Source organism: Gopherus evgoodei, chromosome 7 (genome assembly GCF_007399415.2).
Source record: "Gopherus evgoodei ecotype Sinaloan lineage chromosome 7, rGopEvg1_v1.p, whole genome shotgun sequence".
NCBI lineage: Eukaryota > Metazoa > Chordata > Testudines > Testudinidae > Gopherus > Gopherus evgoodei.
The window spans coordinates 129,208,011-129,224,602 of record NC_044328.1 but is presented as its reverse complement, the minus strand read 5'-3'; the positions used below and the strand labels follow the sequence as shown (position 1 = coordinate 129,224,602).

At 47.8% G+C, this 16,592-nt stretch overlaps 1 protein-coding gene across 1 annotated transcript in view; it reads right to left on the bottom strand.

Moving 5' to 3' along the window:
- The window catches only part of FAM3D (family with sequence similarity 3 member D), a 74,340-nt gene extending 61,700 nt beyond the window's left edge, over nucleotides 1–12,640 (bottom strand). Inside the window, exons 1-3 of the mRNA XM_030570874.1 lie at nucleotides 12,620–12,640; nucleotides 7,646–7,680; nucleotides 6,480–6,665 (exon numbers count right to left, since the gene is read on the bottom strand). The gene's annotated coding sequence lies outside the window, so the exon portion shown is untranslated. The remainder of the gene's footprint in view (nucleotides 1–6,479; nucleotides 6,666–7,645; nucleotides 7,681–12,619) is intronic.
- Nucleotides 12,641–16,592: the final 3,952 nt, after the last annotated feature.

Sequence of the window (16,592 nt, the reverse complement as noted above, 5' to 3'; positions counted from 1 at the left end):
GCAACCATGGAGCCCGTTCAGTTTTTTTTTTTTTTTACCGTCACCGTATGTGTACTGGATGCTGCGGACAGAGGCGATACTCCAGCGCTACACAGCAGCATTCATTTGCTTTTGCATGATAGCAGAGATGGTTACCAGTCGTTCTGTACCATCTGCTGCCAGTGTAATTTGGCGATGAGATGACGGTTATCTGTCCTTCTGTACTGTCTGCTGCTATCATGGGTGCCCCTGGCTGAGATCGGCTGGGGGCGCAAAGACAAAACTGGGAATGACTCCTCGAGTCAATCCCTCCTTTATGGTTTCTAAAAATAGAGTCAGTCCTGCCTAGAATATGGGGCAAATGTACTAGAGAACCAGTGTATCAGAGAGGATAGCTGCTCCGTGTCAGATCCCGCAGAAATGATGAGCTACATGCCATTCACGGGGGGGTGCCCCTGCAACAACCCCACCCATTGCTTACCTCCTCCCCCAACCCTCCTGAGCTACCGTGGCAGTGTCCCCCCCATTTGTGTCATGAAGTTATAAAGAATGCAGGAATAAGAAACAGTGACTTGTTAGTGAGATAAAATGAGGAGGAGGCAGCCTCCCGGTGCTATGACAGTCCAGGCAGGACATTAAGCGGTGTGGAGGAGAGGAGCCCAGCATGCCGCTGCTATGATAGTACAGAATCTTTTCTTTACACAGGAAAGGGAGGGGGCTGATGGAGCTCAGGCTCCAGTTGCTATGATGATGATGACAGTTACCAGCCGTTCTGTCCCATCTACTGAGAATGACCAGGAATCATTCCTATTTTTACCCAGGCGCCCTCAGCCGACCTCACCTGAGGCAAGGCAGGAGCACTCACGGGCTGATGGTGACGATGGATATCAGTCATATTGTGCCGTCTGCCACCAGGGAGGGGAGAGGAGCAGATACTGCTCTTCACTGCTGCAGCATCATGTCTACCAGCAGCATTCAGTAGACATAGGGTGACATTGAAAGAAGTCAAGAAATGATTTCTTTCCCTTTTCTTTCACGTGGGGGGGGGAGTAAATCAACGAGCTATTCCCTGAACCACGCCAGACAATGCGTTTGAACCTACAGGCATTGGGAGCTCAGCCAAGAATGCAAATACTTTTCGGAGACTGCTGGGGACTGTGGGATAGCTGGAGTCCTCAGTACCCCCTCCCTCCCTCCCTCCATGAGCGTCCATTTGAGTCTCTGGCTTCCCGTTACGCTTGTCACACAGCACTGTGTAGCCTGTAGATTTTTTTTTCAAATGCTTTGGCATTTCATCTTCTGTAACGGAGCTCTGATAGAACAGATTTGTTTCCCCATACAGCGATCAGATCCAGTATCTCCCGTACGGTCCATGCTGGAGCTCTTTTTGGATTTGGGACTGCATCGCCACCCGTGCTGATCAGAGCTCCACGCTGGCCAAACAGGAAATGAAATTCAAAAGTTTGCAGGGCTTTTCCTGTCTACCTGGCTGGTGCATCCGAGTTCAGATTGCTGTCCAGAGCGGTCACAGTGGTGCACTGTGGGATACCGCCCGGAGGCCAATACCGTCGATTTGTGGCCACACTAACCCTAACCCGATATGGTAATACCGATTTTAGCGCTACTCCTCTCGTCGGGGAGGAGTACAGAAACCGATTTAAAGAGCCCTTTATATCGATATAAAGGGCCTCATAGTGTGGACTGGTACAGTGTTAAATCGGTTTAATGCTGCTAAAATTGGTTTAAACGCGTAGTGTAGACCAGGCCTTAGACACTCAAAGAAGATTTCGGCTTGCTAAGGAAATAGAAGATAGACATACGCTGCTCTGACACGTGTACAAGTTATTAAGTGTCTGGATAAAAGAAGGAAACTCAGAAAGTATCACCTACACAATGATAGCATGAAATTGTCACCATTTGCTGACAGTTACTAGACCATGCTACTGTATCTTTGATGCCCCATACACAGAATAGGAAATAACGGTTGTCTTTTTAACGTCAAATGCAGTACTTGTGGCCAGAGAACTCTGTGGCCAGGATACAGTACCTGACCCTAAAAGAATCTGCTTTTCACTTCAACTTGCTGTGGAATATAAATCTGCACACATTTACCAGTAAGAAACACTATTTCAATTTGTTAAAATTGTGTCATCTGGTTGAAAAGTAGAAAGTGCAGGTGACATCACCAGAATCTGGAACGAAAAGACTGGGCTCTTAGAATATATTTTAAATTACATAGAAATTAGAATGATTTTTCCTCCATTACTTTGAAAGATGAATATAAAAAAATAACACAAGCGTGTAGGGACAAAATTAGAAAGGCCAAGGCACAAAACGAGATTAAACTAGCTAGGGACATAAAGGATAACAAGAAATCATTTTACAACTGTTTTAGAAGCAAGAGAAAGACCAACGATAGGTAGTCCTGTTACTCAGTGAGGGAGGAAAGACAGTAACAGAAAACACAGTAATGGCTGAATTGTTCAATGTCCTTTTTGTTTCAGTTTTTACCAGAAAGGTTAGCAATGATCGGACTATTAACCTAGTGAACATCAGTGTACATGGGGTAGGATCTGAGGCTGACATAGGGAAAGAACAAGTTAAAAATTACTTAGATAAGTTGGATATCTTCATGTCAGCAGAGCCTGACGAAATACATCTAGAATACTTAAGGAACTGGCTGACGAGATCTCTGAGCCATTAGCGATTATCTTTGAGAAGTTGTGGAGGACAGGGGGGATCCCAGAGGATTGCAAAAGAGAAAATACAGTACTGATCTACGAACATGGGAATAAGGATAACCTAGTGAGTTATACACCAGTCAGCTTAATTTTCGTAACCAGAAAGATAATGGTGCAATTAATCAATCAGTTTGTAAGATTGGGGTTTTGTTTGTTTTTTGAAGATCTCTCTTCATTTCAGCTCTTCTGCAGAGTCTCTTGCTCTCTCGTTCTCCTTCTTTACAGCCTAGTCTTTCTGTTTTCTCTACTTTGTGGTGCCTGGTTTGGCAGATGGTACACTGTGTCTTAGTCAGATAGTATGTTTTAAGGTAAAACTTCTCTTCCCATTAACTTTAGTTGTCTGTTACTGCACTCACTCTGGATTTTGGCAATCAAGGAGAGTAAACGTGTTCCTAGGTGACTTGCCTTCAGGGCTCAATTTCTTACACTCAATCACAATGGTCTAATTAAGATTTGGAAGTTTATTTCAGGGACAGCCAATAGATTAATTAGTTAAATTAATTGGTCCTTATTGCGCATACAGATAAATTTAGTTTGGCTGAAAGGGAGCCTGCTTAAAAAATAACACGTTCATTCTGACTCACCAGAACGTCTGAGCAGTCAGAATTCATCCACAAACCTCACGGAAGGAGAGGGAACGTAGTTTTAAAATATGATCAACTTCTCCGGTTAGATGCTCTGACCAGCAGGGCTGTGATGGGGAGGGGTGGAGTGCAGAGGTGCTCCAGTCGCACTCAGGGATACAGAGACAGGGAGGTATAGAACGGCTCCACACTCAGGAGCCTCAGAGGATCCTCAGGAGGCTGGCTAAGCTGGCATTAGTGCCCCTTTGGTCTTTCCAGAGTCACAGGATGAGTAGTGTGGACTCAGCACAGGGGTGAACGTCACTCTCATACTCAGACTTCACTCGTGCACATCCGTTCCGGGTCTTTCACCATTAGCTGCTGGCTGGAGATCGGGTGCCAGGCACATAACCCATCCCGGGGCCATTACAAAGGGGAATGCCTCATTCAAGGTGAAGCTGGCATTTTTAAAGCTCTCTTGGCAGAATATAAATCACAGGAAGTTTCAGAAAGAGAAGAAGTTTTACCAGGTGACCGAAGGTTGGAGAGCATCTCAGTGATGTCTCTGGTTCTTTGCCCTCTACACCTCCTGCACTGGGAGCCTACGTTACCATTTCATCAGTGACCTGCTTTGGTTTGATCATCCGAAAAAAAGCTGCACCCACCTAGTTGCCTGTGATCCTTTCGGAGCTGGAAGGCGGGTGGGCAGACTGACTGAGCAGGGCTTTGCTTTGTGGAGATGCAGTGTAAATACTTTGTGTGGCTTGCACGGTATGTTAAACTCTGCCAGGACAAAGTGCGCAGTGGGTTACAGAACTGCGGTGTTTGCTAGAGATCTGTGGAACAAGGAGTGTAATTTTACACTTCAGTGAGTTCTAGTTTGAAGTTGAATGTCAACATGTTTTTCAGTTGTTTAGATATGTTTATTTAACCTTTACTCTTGTGTAAAACAAATATCTTGGGAAGGGAAAATAGATTTTAAAAGCGAGAGGAAACAGAGTTGTCTCCTTGCTAACTTTTTGAAAGCTATTCCTAATAAACAACATGAAATAGACTCTGCTGGGCTCAACACACGGAGGGTTTCAGAAGAAAAAAAAGAATTCAGAACAATGTTAGGGTGCAAGTGGACAAATGGCCACACACCTGCAGTCAGCTCAGAGAGCCCGTCCGGAGCAGGACAATCTTGTCTGTCACAGACACTTACAAAGCCTTGGATTGTACGCGAAGCTGGTGAAAATCAGCAAAGCGTCATTGATCAATGGATTTATGCCAGCTGAGGATCTGGCCCTTGGGACAGGTAACTGAACAATTTTGAGTTTGACTCCTCTTAGCTTCTGCGTGAATGCAAATCTCATCTTCCTGATTTGTAAAAGTTCTTTTAAATGAATGGTGGTTCATCCTCCCCACCACAGCCTGAAGTGGCAATGATCTTTGGGGTCACCTCAGATTCTTTGTTCCTATTAGAGGTTACAATGTGCTTCTTTTCTGCCTGTAATTTAAATTCTGTACTGGTTTCCCACAGATTTGCCACACAAAAATGAGGGTTCGTCATTCTTTTGACTGCAGTGGGCATTCATAGGGTAAAACTTCTCTGCTGGAATAATTTCTCTGACACCCCAGGAGTTTTGTCTGCAGATAATTTGGCCCATAGGGTGAAATCCAGGTGCCACTGAAGTCAATGGAAAACTCCCATTGACCTCAATTTCCCCGATAGGTTTTAAGGCCAGAAGCAATACTATAATAATCTCATCTGACCTCTTGCATAACATAGGGCTTCAAAGTTCACCCTTATCCCTTGCAGTGGAAGAAGCGATTCTTCCCTGTTATGTAAATGACACTATCAAGTTTAATAACTTGTTGTTAAACCTGAGAACATAAGAGCGGCCATACTGGGTCAGACCAAAGGTCCATCTAGCCCAGTATCCTGTCTGCCGACAGTGGCTAATGCCAGGTGCTTCAGAGGGAGTGAACAGATAGGTAATTGTCAAATGATCCATCCCTTGTCGCCCATTCCCAGCTTCTGGCAGTCAGAGGTTTAGGGACACCTGGAGCATGGGGTTGCATCCCTGACCATCTTGACTATTAGCAATTGATGGACCTGTCCTGCATGAACTTACCTAATTCTTCTTTGAACTTCCCTTAAAGTTGGTCTCTAAGGTTTTTGCTTTGCTACATTTTTCCATTAACTCACACAAACGCAGTTCTCCTTACACTTACTCTGGGTTTCGCTAGAGTAACTCTGTTGTGCTCGCGCGGGGGTGGGGGGGAGGTTTACTCTGGATTCATGGTGAGTTATGGTATGTGCCAGGAGAAGCAGGCTCAGTGGCTCTAACATGACACTACTGCTACATGCATAGGCCTGATTTTCAAAAGCACATGTTCAAAAGTGTGCATCCACTTCTGCATGTGCTCGTTTTGGCATTCATGTCCCTAATGTGTACATGCAGCTCAGGGAATGTACACACACACGCAGACACACACACATATTGCGGGGATTTGCACACCAACACGGGACAAGCTGAAAAATGTGTATGCACATTTGCATGCATCTATTTGAAGAATGTTGGCTTTAACATTCACTGACTTCTATTTTTGCCATCAAACCGGTTTGCTTCTAGGATTTCTAGGTTCCACAATCCCACTGATACTGCTGGCTAATTGCCGCAAAAGCGCTATAAAGAAACACTTTCAGGCTAACTTCAGAAAAAGTAACCTGCCACCCCCCCTTTAAGCAGCTGACAACCACTCTCTGTGTGCATGACACACGTAGAGAGTAAAAACTATTTTCTAAGTGCAACTCTTGGAGGCAACATTTCCTGCCTAGGCCGTGAAGGGAGCTACAGGTCGGGGCTAGACAACTGGCTAGGACTGTCAGGTATCTGCCACCCAGATTTTAGCATCAAGCAATGGGGGACAGGCCAGATTCAGGGATGCTCTAGAACATTCATGTTCACAAAGCCTCTGCGTTGTGTTCACCCTCAGGCTAAGTCTGTTTGTTAAGATGCTCGAGTTAACATTTCACATTCGTGCTCAGGCAGTGCAGGAGGTTTAAAGAACAGTCAAAGTTGTCAATTGAAATATCAAGTGTCCTGCTTATTAGGGTGCCCTGGGCACAGCTAACTTCGTAGCCAAATGAAACTTGGAGTAAAACCGCAGAATGCAAGTAACAGATGATATTGAGTTGTCAATACTTTACCATTCGCGGGCTGGGATGCACAGCCCAGTCCAGTACAAGGTATCCACTCGGCTTTGTCAGCGTATGTTGGGTTGTGAGACGAGCTGGTTAGTTATTGGTCTTGAGTCCACTCTGTAATCATACAGGCATCTCTCCTGTTGCAGGAGAAAGGTGGGACTGTCTACACAGCGACACACAGCCCAGCGGCTGAAAGGAGATAGCACAGCATTGACAAAATGTGAGGATTTCTGACCAGGTGAGCTCAAAGCAATTTACATGGCTGGCAGGCCAATCAACATCCAGTGAAGTACTTGCTAGCCAATTGCAAAAAGAGGCCTGGGGTAAAAGGCAGATAGGAAGGAGCAGCCTAAAAGACGATGTGTGGCTTGGAGGGGGAGGGGAAGGGGATAGGAGAGGGCCAGAGAAGACAACTGAGGACACTGCTAATGTATATAATACAAGTTGTACAGTTCACACACAGACCTGGCTACTGTCTTACGTACACATGGCTACCTCAAACGTGGCACAACACTCAGAGAGGAGCAAGGTGAGGTTGTTCACTTGACCTTTCAAAGGCTCAACGAGGTTTCCTTGCAAACCCCAGCGTGGCTTGGAAAACAAGTCTGCCCCAGGCTGGACTCACAGAGTGAGTTTCATTAGGTCACTGCTCTGGTTAACTCTTCGCCAATGTATGGCAAGTAGGTGCTGGTCTTGGCTCCTTGATCACGCACAGCCCGGAGGGCAGCGTCTAGCCTACAGCTCAGCTGTGTGTTCATGGATGGACTTTGCACGGCTTTTGGTGTCTGGTTGTGCAGATGTTAGTATCTGGGCTTATCACCAGGGGCGGCTCTAGCCATTTCGCTGCCCCAAGCATGGCGGCACGCAGCGGGGGGCGCTCTGCCAGTCGCTGGTCCCGCAGTTCCAGCGGACCTCCCGCAGGTGTGCCTGCGAATGCTCCACCGAAACCACGGGACCAGCGGACCCTCCGCAGGCATGCCTGTGGGAGGTCCACTGGAGCCGTCTGCAGCCCTCCCGGCGACCAGCAGAACGCCCTCCGCGGCATGCTGCCCCAAGCATGCGCTTGGCGTGCTGGGGCCTGGAGCCGCCCCTGCTTATCACCATTTCCCAGCCACACAATCCTCATTCCCATTACTCCAGAAAGCACATGTGCTGAGCCGTAATCTTACCTCCAGACAGCAGCTCTGCCTTCTCTCTTAGGCCCCTAAAATTGAAACATAAAAACAAAATAATCCAGAGAGGTGCTGTCTCAAATGTCCTGGATTGAACGTAGTTACAGAAAGGGTCTCAGCCATGGCACACATTTGCAGTCCCACACCATACATCAAAGATGTTTTATTTTATGGTGTTCTTTCTTTCCGTCTGACCTAACGTGGACATGACAATCTATTACCAGGATGGCCTCTGAGCACTCTGGATTTAAAGCCATTTTTGAACACCAGCATGCTAGTGCTTTCCATCTATCTGCACGACATGCAACCATGAATTCGTGATATGGAAATTGATATTGATCAAATAAAATCAATACTGTTTGATGAAATATATCATGTTTTCTCTCACCTGGATGAATGGCCAGGCCAGGCCAAGGTTTTGCGGCTCTGTTGTAGCGTATAATTCATGTTGCGGCACCGTGGCCTATTGCTTCTCTGGGGCACCAGTCTTACTCCACTGAAGAGGTCGTCTTAATCCCAGCTGCTATGGAAGCTTTCTGTTGGCCTAACAGTGGAAAGTGCCTTTGTGTAGAGGCCTAGCACAGGACCCTTTAAACTTCCACAATAGGATTTATACCTATGTGGTCCCCTGACCAGGGGTGAATTTCAACCCTGAGTAATTACAAACCAGTGCAGCTGAGCACTGCAGAGTACAGGGCACCGTCCCTTCCCCAGGGCTGTAGGATAATGCCTTTGTTCTTTCTGACCAAGGATTTGGAATCCCTCCTGGTACTGACCATGGAGCCAATTACTGCAGAGGTGTCATTTCAGTGCTGACTTCTGTGCTAGATCTGGTGTATTCTGAAAAGCTAAAATACCTTTCAATAATGGGAAGTATTTCTCTGAAACGGGCTCCGTATTGGTTTCCCTGATAGGAATGAATGAATGTTGTGTCTTATCAATTGGCTGTTTCGGGTGTCTGGTGCCTTCCCATGGATAATAGCATGAATAATGAAAATCATTATTAATATTTTCATCTGCTGTTTCTTCCAGTATTTCACTGAGCTCATCAGCTACCTCTGGTAAGAGACCTTGCCCTTGCTCCGTATTTCAGCTGATGGAGTGTTTGTTCCCTACATTTGATTAGCGCCTCAAAGGTTTTCTGATACAAGGGGAGAGTGTGGGCTGTATCCATATGGGGGCTGGGCCACGGATAAAACTGTACCAGCACTTAGCTACTACAGTGATGCCATAGAAGAAAACCCAGAGAGCGTTTGCATTAGTACCAAAGACTCCCTGTAAATGGTACATGCTTGTGACCCCAGTGCAAGGTGCTCGCTTTGGTTTCAGCTGTAATTCAAATTTCACAGTTAAATTGTCATCAAAACAACAGAGAAAAGATGCATTGGGTCACCATAACTATTAGTGTTGTTGCTTGTACCAAAGAAACAAGCCTCAGCACAGGAGGAAGGTACAAAATACTGTCACATACAGGATCCCAGTGGCTGTGACAGTGATCGATAGCCAGTGGTGATGCTGCGGATTTCAGCTGGAGCTGACAGAACCGTTCTGCATTAATAGAGTTTGCTGTGAGTGTAGCTCCAGATTAGGTTGGTGAATAACAAATATTCAGGAAGGTTCAGGCCAAAGCATTTGCCCAGTCGTTTGCAGCCTGCCTGCTTGTGATCTGCCCACTTCAGGTATTGGCTATGGGCAGTGGCTGGGTGGTCACTGTGGCCTCTCCTTGGGGGGTGGCAAGCACATTTTAAACCGGCCAGTGGTGCAATTCGGAGACGTGTTTTCAGACACTCGTTTGTGCGAAAACTGTGTAACCGGGAGCTGCCCCTGTGCGAGAACATCTGCTCCCAGCTGCAGCAACTAAGAGGGGCAGGGAGCAGCTGGGGCTCTCAGGAGCCAGGCTGTCAGTCAGAAGGGAAGCAGGAGCCACAGGGCGTTTGCTGGGAGGGGAGGCACTGGGAATCTGCTGGGGAAAAGGGACACCAGGGAGACAGCCTTGGGCAGTGGGTCTTAGCAAACACGGCCGGGAAGAATCCTGCAGGAGGCCCTGAAACAGGAGGGACTGAGAGGGGCAAAGGGGAAAACTGCCTGGGAGCTGTAGCCCTGGAGGGATGGTTTGGGGATTTTGTCTCTGTCTGGAAAATAAATCTGTGGCTGGAAAGAGACTCTGGGTCTGGCCCTGGGTCCTTCGTGGCCTGGGAACAAGCTAGCACCTTACAGGGGCTTTGCAAACAGTTTCATGCACCCCCGGCAGTTGTCCAAATATTTGCAATTCAGCCCCGTGCAGAGGGTTGGTGGACTACCTGTCCCATATGGCTTCATCAGGACTGAAGTGGGGCAGAATTTAACCCTGGGACGAGTGGCCCTCTGCGCAGGAGGGAATTTCTTCCCAGGACTATTCAGAGCCCAGGGACGACGGAGAACGGAACATGCCAGTTTTAGTCTCGTCTTCATTTTGACCAGTTCTGGTTTCAGTTAACACAAGGGGGGCAGTCAGCGTCAGGGTCATGATCAGAGGGTCACCGAGCACCAGGGCTCATCCTTCCCTCTAGCGCGGTCACCGCACAGGGGTGAAGAAGTGACGTCCGCGGCTCAGTGCAAATCCCGACTCTGCTCAGTTTTCCTTCTTTGAGATGTAACGTCTCATTATCTCCCGAATGACCCTCCTGGAGGAATGTTCCCCTTGCCCAATTGACCTCAGAGTCCAGACTTTTCCCCATGATGGCGAACTCGAACCTTCCCTTCCCTACTGCAGGCTGTTATTCTTTTGCCTCCTCTCCGTTAACTACTCTGAATAATTCCTGCCATTTGTTTCTGTAACAAACCCTGCGCTGTTTATCCTGCAGACAGTTATTGATACTGGCAATTTTACTGCAGCCACAAAGGAATGGGCGAGAGATGAGGGCCAGAAGGTCAGACTCGCAATCACTGTAGTGAAAGAATGAGCCAATTAAATCACTTGTAAGTCTTTCTTATGCTGCACCGGCCAAAGGTCCGTTGCTGTCCTCTTCCCGGCATTACTGCGACTGCGACCTGAGGAAACTGGCTCCTGTCCCCATCTGATCTCCACCTTCCCCTTCTGCTACCCAAGCCACCTCCCGGGACCCCAGGGCTCGTGCAGAGAGCTCTGCTGCCCTCAGCGCCGAGAGGCGGACGGAAGGGTTGGGCCTAGAGAATGGAGACTCTTAAATATTTTATTCTTTTATTAGAAATGTGTAATGATGTACTTAGCCCAAGGAGTACATTCAGGGGCAGAGGCCTTCTGCTAGGTTAGGTCTTGCAGACATGGCCGTGCGAGTGAGTAATGGGGCTCGCCTGAGGAGTCCCCACTAATATTAGCATTGGCAGGATCAGGCCCATGCAGCAGCATCTCATGGTGCATTGGAACTATGCGGCTCTCCCTGAATGGCTCCGTCATGACCCCCCGATCTCAAACCTGGGTCTGCAGGGTCACCCCGCTCCAACCCTCCCCCTGACAGCTGGAACCAGGATTCCATGAAGCCCAGCTCAGAGAGGAGGCTCTGCCATGGGGTCCCAATTGGTGCAACTCCAGAGCCCCTCACGGGCCCTTTCCCCCTGCTTAAGTCAGGAGGAGGAACAGGGTGTCGTCCATACAACTCGCAAGCCGCTGCTCTGGGCTGTTCACCCAGCACTGCCTACTCCTGTCTCCTGGCCCTAATTCCTGATTCCTGACATCCGACTCTTGGTTCCTGACCTCGGTTCTTGAACTTCTGGTTCTGAACCCCAGCTGCATGGGGACCCAACCCCCGCATCCTGAGCTAAGCTACGTCCTGACTCTGAAGTTACCTCATCATCAAACCACCACAAGAGCATTTGTCGTTGATATCTTAATAAATGGCTAATAAACAATCAGCCTGTGACAGAAATCACTGCTGCAAATTATCTTCTGCATGGATTAATTTGGGCTTCACAGATAAACACTGGGCTCAGCAATTTAAATTTTTAGTATTACAATTTGATTTAGGAATAAAGTCCCTGTTCTCGTTCATTAGACAGACCACGCATTCATGAGAAGAAACCGTGGGCTGGGGGACTATTCCTCCTCTCCAGTCACTATCTGCCCCTTTGATAAGAAACACAGCCATTAAACAAATTAATACCACATTCCTGAAGGCTGTGGGCACCGTCACAAGGTTTAATGACAACATTAGCGACCAGGGCAAAGCATCTAAGTAAACAGGCCACAAATCCAGAGTGGAAGGTGAGCAAAAAGCGCCTTCACCCCCGACACAGGGCAATGCCATTACACAAAAGGGACTCGATACATGGTTTCTGTGGCTATTGTCCAGTGCAGACTGTGGGAATCTCCAAAGCTCTGCAGGGCTCACGCCCACAGGGTGTTCCCTTTGGACACTGCCATGTATGTTCTTATGTGTCAGCCGGTGACTTCCATTTTCCCAGGAGAGGAGTCTGTGACTCCAGCCCACCGCCTGTCATTGGTGGTGGGGTTCAGGGAAGCCCTCAGCGTACTCAGGCCAGAATAGATGGGTTCAGTGCTCCTCTGATGTTCTAGCAGGCAGATGATTGTTCCCACCCTGAGCCATGAAGCAACGGAAGGATCCTTCAGGTGCATAATGCCTGGAATAAATCTCCCCACTCCCAGCTGCTACTGCTGAAATGGGGCTCAGCTGATAAAGGTCTAGTGGGATAATGATCCTCCCCCACCCCCCGCGCCTGGTGGCAATCCGGAGTCTGTCTAAAGGGATAACATGATCGCCCTCACCTGCTGGGTGGCCTGCATCCTCCTCCACCAAGGCAGGGGCTGCCTTCAGCAAGCTGCCAGGCAGGAGCAATGGTTCTGGGGCCTGCAGTGCTGCCTGGCACAAACAAACTGCCTGGCAGGGACCAGCAGCCCTGTGCTGCTCAGGGCGACTTTCTCAGCACGGTGACACACATTTCACATTTGCAGATAACAACCTGCAGGAATCACACTAGCAATGCAGTGCAACTTACCCGAGTGATGTCAGGCTTGCAGGAACCCTTGGAAATGCTCCCGCTGTTGCCGAGGCAGCATAGCCGAGTGGAGAGGGAACATGGACCCCGGCAAGGTGCGTTCGGTGCCTGCTGCCATTTTCACCTCCCACTCGTGTTGTCAATGTAGATTGTCAGCTCTGTAGGCAGGGCTGTGTCTCACTAACTGTGCATACAGCAGCTCGCACAAGGAAGTCCTCATCTCAGCTGGGGCAGCTAAGTGCTCCTGTAATACAGAAAATTGCTAATAGTGCTTGTGTTTGGCAGCAAAAGTTCCATACTTACTAGACAGTTGGCAGGCATTAGTTACATGGCTGGGGGGTGAGCAGAAATCCTATGCTATCTAGCTGACATTTTAACAGAATGTGACGTTGTATAACAGTTAAGGTCGTCTTATCCAGGAGCATGTGACTTCTGACATTGTTATGGATAGTTTGTAGCAGGTGACTTGGTGCCCACGTGAGAGTGATTGGCACAAAATATTTATTCAGAACCATTATGGCCAAGAAGCCGTGAATTAAGAGGGATTTAGATGATAGTCTGTGAAGGCTGTTTCAGAGCTGGGAGAGTCTCATCAATAATCCAGTCACAAAAAAATGCCAGTACATGTGCTTCGGAGAAGATCGTCACTGCTTTTAAAAGGCTGCTATGGGCTACTGCACGAAGCTTAAACAGTTGCTTAAATATTCAGAGCCACTCAGCACATTTGGGCTTTGCTGTGTGTTACTCTGATTTATATGCGACATAAAAAACAATCCTCAGAAATGTTACACAAGAATCAGAAAGCAGAAGTACAGTGATTCCCTCTGACTGTTCACTGGTAATGCAAGAGACGTGGATCGTGGAACCACTGGCAAAGGGAGAGAGAAAAACTAAACTCAAAGTTTATCGGAAAATAATTTCCACAGTGTAATAATAATAATCTGTTATCCCTGGGAGAGAAGATGGTTGTTCTCTTGGAGCCACAATGTTTCACATTTCCCAAAGCAAACAAAACCAGCATCAAAGCACAAGGGAATCTCTTCAGTTTTTTTATGCTAATCTTTGATTCAAATGAAAAACCTTGTTGCCCACAGGAAAAAATGCCCTATAAGAAATACAAGGTTATAATTCAGTCAAGGCTTCCTGGTACCGTCACACACTGATTTTAATGGGAAAAGAGCCCTGAAATTGAATTAGCGCCTGAAGATTTTGTGCAAAATCCTTCATTGTTAAAGGCCTTGTCGGATCATATTTTATGTGGTTTACAAGGCGTCAAATAGCGTACATTTAAACGGTACAGAGAGCAGTTTATAGCATACAGGGAGGAGGACTGCAGGACGGGGTGGCTGGGGACAGATCCTGGAAATCAAAGGCACAGATTTCCACTGGTCACTCTCATTTAACTCAACGTTTCTACTCTGGAAACCAAACAGCTCTTTGCTCATGAATGTCAATAAAATGTCACAGCTGAAATCTGCATGGCCAGGGGTCAGGGGAAGGCCCCCAGGTCTGCAATTCACTCCCTGGCTTGTCAAGCTCCTTTCGGACAGGCCGCAGGGAAAGGCGAGCACATGTAAACGCTTTCAAAGGCTGCGGGGGCTGCGCGGTGCGGGGCAGGTATTGTGTTTTCCTTTGTTAATACTGGTTTAGCTGATGCAAGATGTTTTTTAAGATGGTAAATGCACCTGGAGATAAACAATTGTTGTGTGATATACATGGAAAAATAGAAGTACAAAGCCTCCTTTGAAAGGAAAGCGTATAACCACCTACGTCAGTGGTTCTCAGCCTATTTATCATTGCGGGCCACATATGCAGGCCACAAGGTGTTACCTGGGCTGCAGGTTGAGAACCATAGTGTCCCCCTGCAACCTGCCCCATAAACCTCTCTGCCCAGTGCCCTCTGCCCAAAGACCCCTCCTCAGAGTGGGGCCAGGAGCGGAAAGCCGGGCACAGGGCAGGGACCCCTGACCCTGCCGTAACCCTGGACTCCACCGTTCAGGACCAGCAGCAGCTGGGACCCTGATCCTGCTGTGCCAGGCCGGGTGGCAGCCAGGACCCCAGACTCTGAGCCCACTGCATGGGGCTGGGTGGCAGCTGGCACCCCAGAGCCCACTGCATGGCAGGACAGCTGGGAGCCCGGAGCCCACGGCCTTTAACACACAACTGAGCTGGACCGCAGAGCGTGCTAATTGGGCTGCATGCGGCGGGTTGAGACCTGCCAGCCTAAGTCATAGGAGTTGTAATGTCTGAATGTGGAAATCAGGTCACTTACCTGACATCAAAGTGAGGCCCAATGAGCTGAAGACAGGGTGTTGCCTGTTCAGATTGGCTCAGACACCAACCACACTCTGTGTCCTTGGGTGAATTACCGTATATACTTGTTCATACGCCGAATATTTTTGGTAAAAAAGTGACCCATCAAAGAGCAGAAGTCGGCTTATAAATGGGTCTACACCAAAATTTGATGATTTAAAACTCTATGGAATAATTGAATTGAATATCTAATACATTGTCGTTGTGTTTACCTGGAGCGTCAGCAGGCACGGGGCCTCTCAGCTCCCTGTGGCCGTGGTTCACTGTTCCCAGCAACGGAAGCTGTGGGAAGTGGCAAACCGCAGACACTGGGAGCTGAGGGGCTCCATGCCTGTGAACGCTCCAGGTAAACAAAACGTCCATGCCCACCAGCGGCTTATCCTAACGGGCCAGGAGCCAAAGTTTGCCAAGCCCCGAAATATAGGGTTGGCTTATGAAAGGGTCATACAGTTTTTGCTATTTTTACCTAACCATTATTGGGGGTCGGCTTATAAACGAATGGGTTAATGAACGAGTATATATGGTACTTCTTTTCCAAGATTCAGCTTTGTCCTCTGTGAAATGGGGATAACAGTGCCTTGTTCCAGTATCGACCATACTGGTATGTTTTGAGATTGAATTTGAAGCTACACAGCTGCTATGTATTATCAGCCAACATAGCTCACCATCACCTACAGGGAACATGTTTCTGATCATGTGAATTTAGATCTAGTTCCCATTGAGATAACTGGAGCCTTGTGCTGCAAAGGTAGAATTTGTCCCAGGTGTGTATCTTTTGCCCTAGGCCATTTGTAACCTGGACGGAGAAAGAAAAAGCTGGAATTTTACAGCAGCGGAAGAGAGAGCCAGCACCAGTTGTCTCCCGATCTTGTAAAGAATCCGTGAAGATTTACTAAAGACTATTATTGTGTTTTTATAAAGTGTTGAAGGAATTTAACAGAATGGCATGTTTGTTCCCCACAGACACCCTGGTCATTTGAATTTCAGTTCCTGATGCATGATGAAGCTGGTGTCTGACATTACCGTTGTGTTTAGCTTCATTGCCCAGAAGGACAGAGGCACTGTCAGAAATGTGGGATACCAAGCACACAGCAGCACCCAGGCAATCAAACGCTGCAGACGTTGCGCTGACAAACCTCCATGGACTCTAGTGCAAAGTGAGTTTGCCCAAGGTGAGGTCTGAAGGGCTGCTTGATATGAATCTGGGAGTTAACGAATATCATTGGCATGCTGTGGCATTTTGACAGGTTTAAATGAGGCACTTAGATGTATACTGGCTTTATTTCAAGCTTCTCAAAGCACAGCCGGTCTCTATCCTTTCTGATGATACTTCTTAGGCTGGCACTTTCATGATGCCTAAGCGATTTGGGTGTCAAATTCCCTTAGCTTTTTTTTTCTGGCCAGCAGGCTAAATGGCCACAGGCTGGCATGTTTCTTGGTATTCCTCACATCATCGGCATTCCATGCTGCCCTGCATGGTTAGCAAACACAATGATTTTGCACCTTTCCAACCAGCTGCTGGGACCCATCAAGGTTTCCTTGGCCGACTGGCGAGTTCATCACCGTGTGCAGCTAAAATGTCTTTGTGAACGAGCACCTTCAGGCCCATATTAGCAACCAGTCCTAGTAACTCACGGAGAGGCAGGAATGGGCTAGTGCA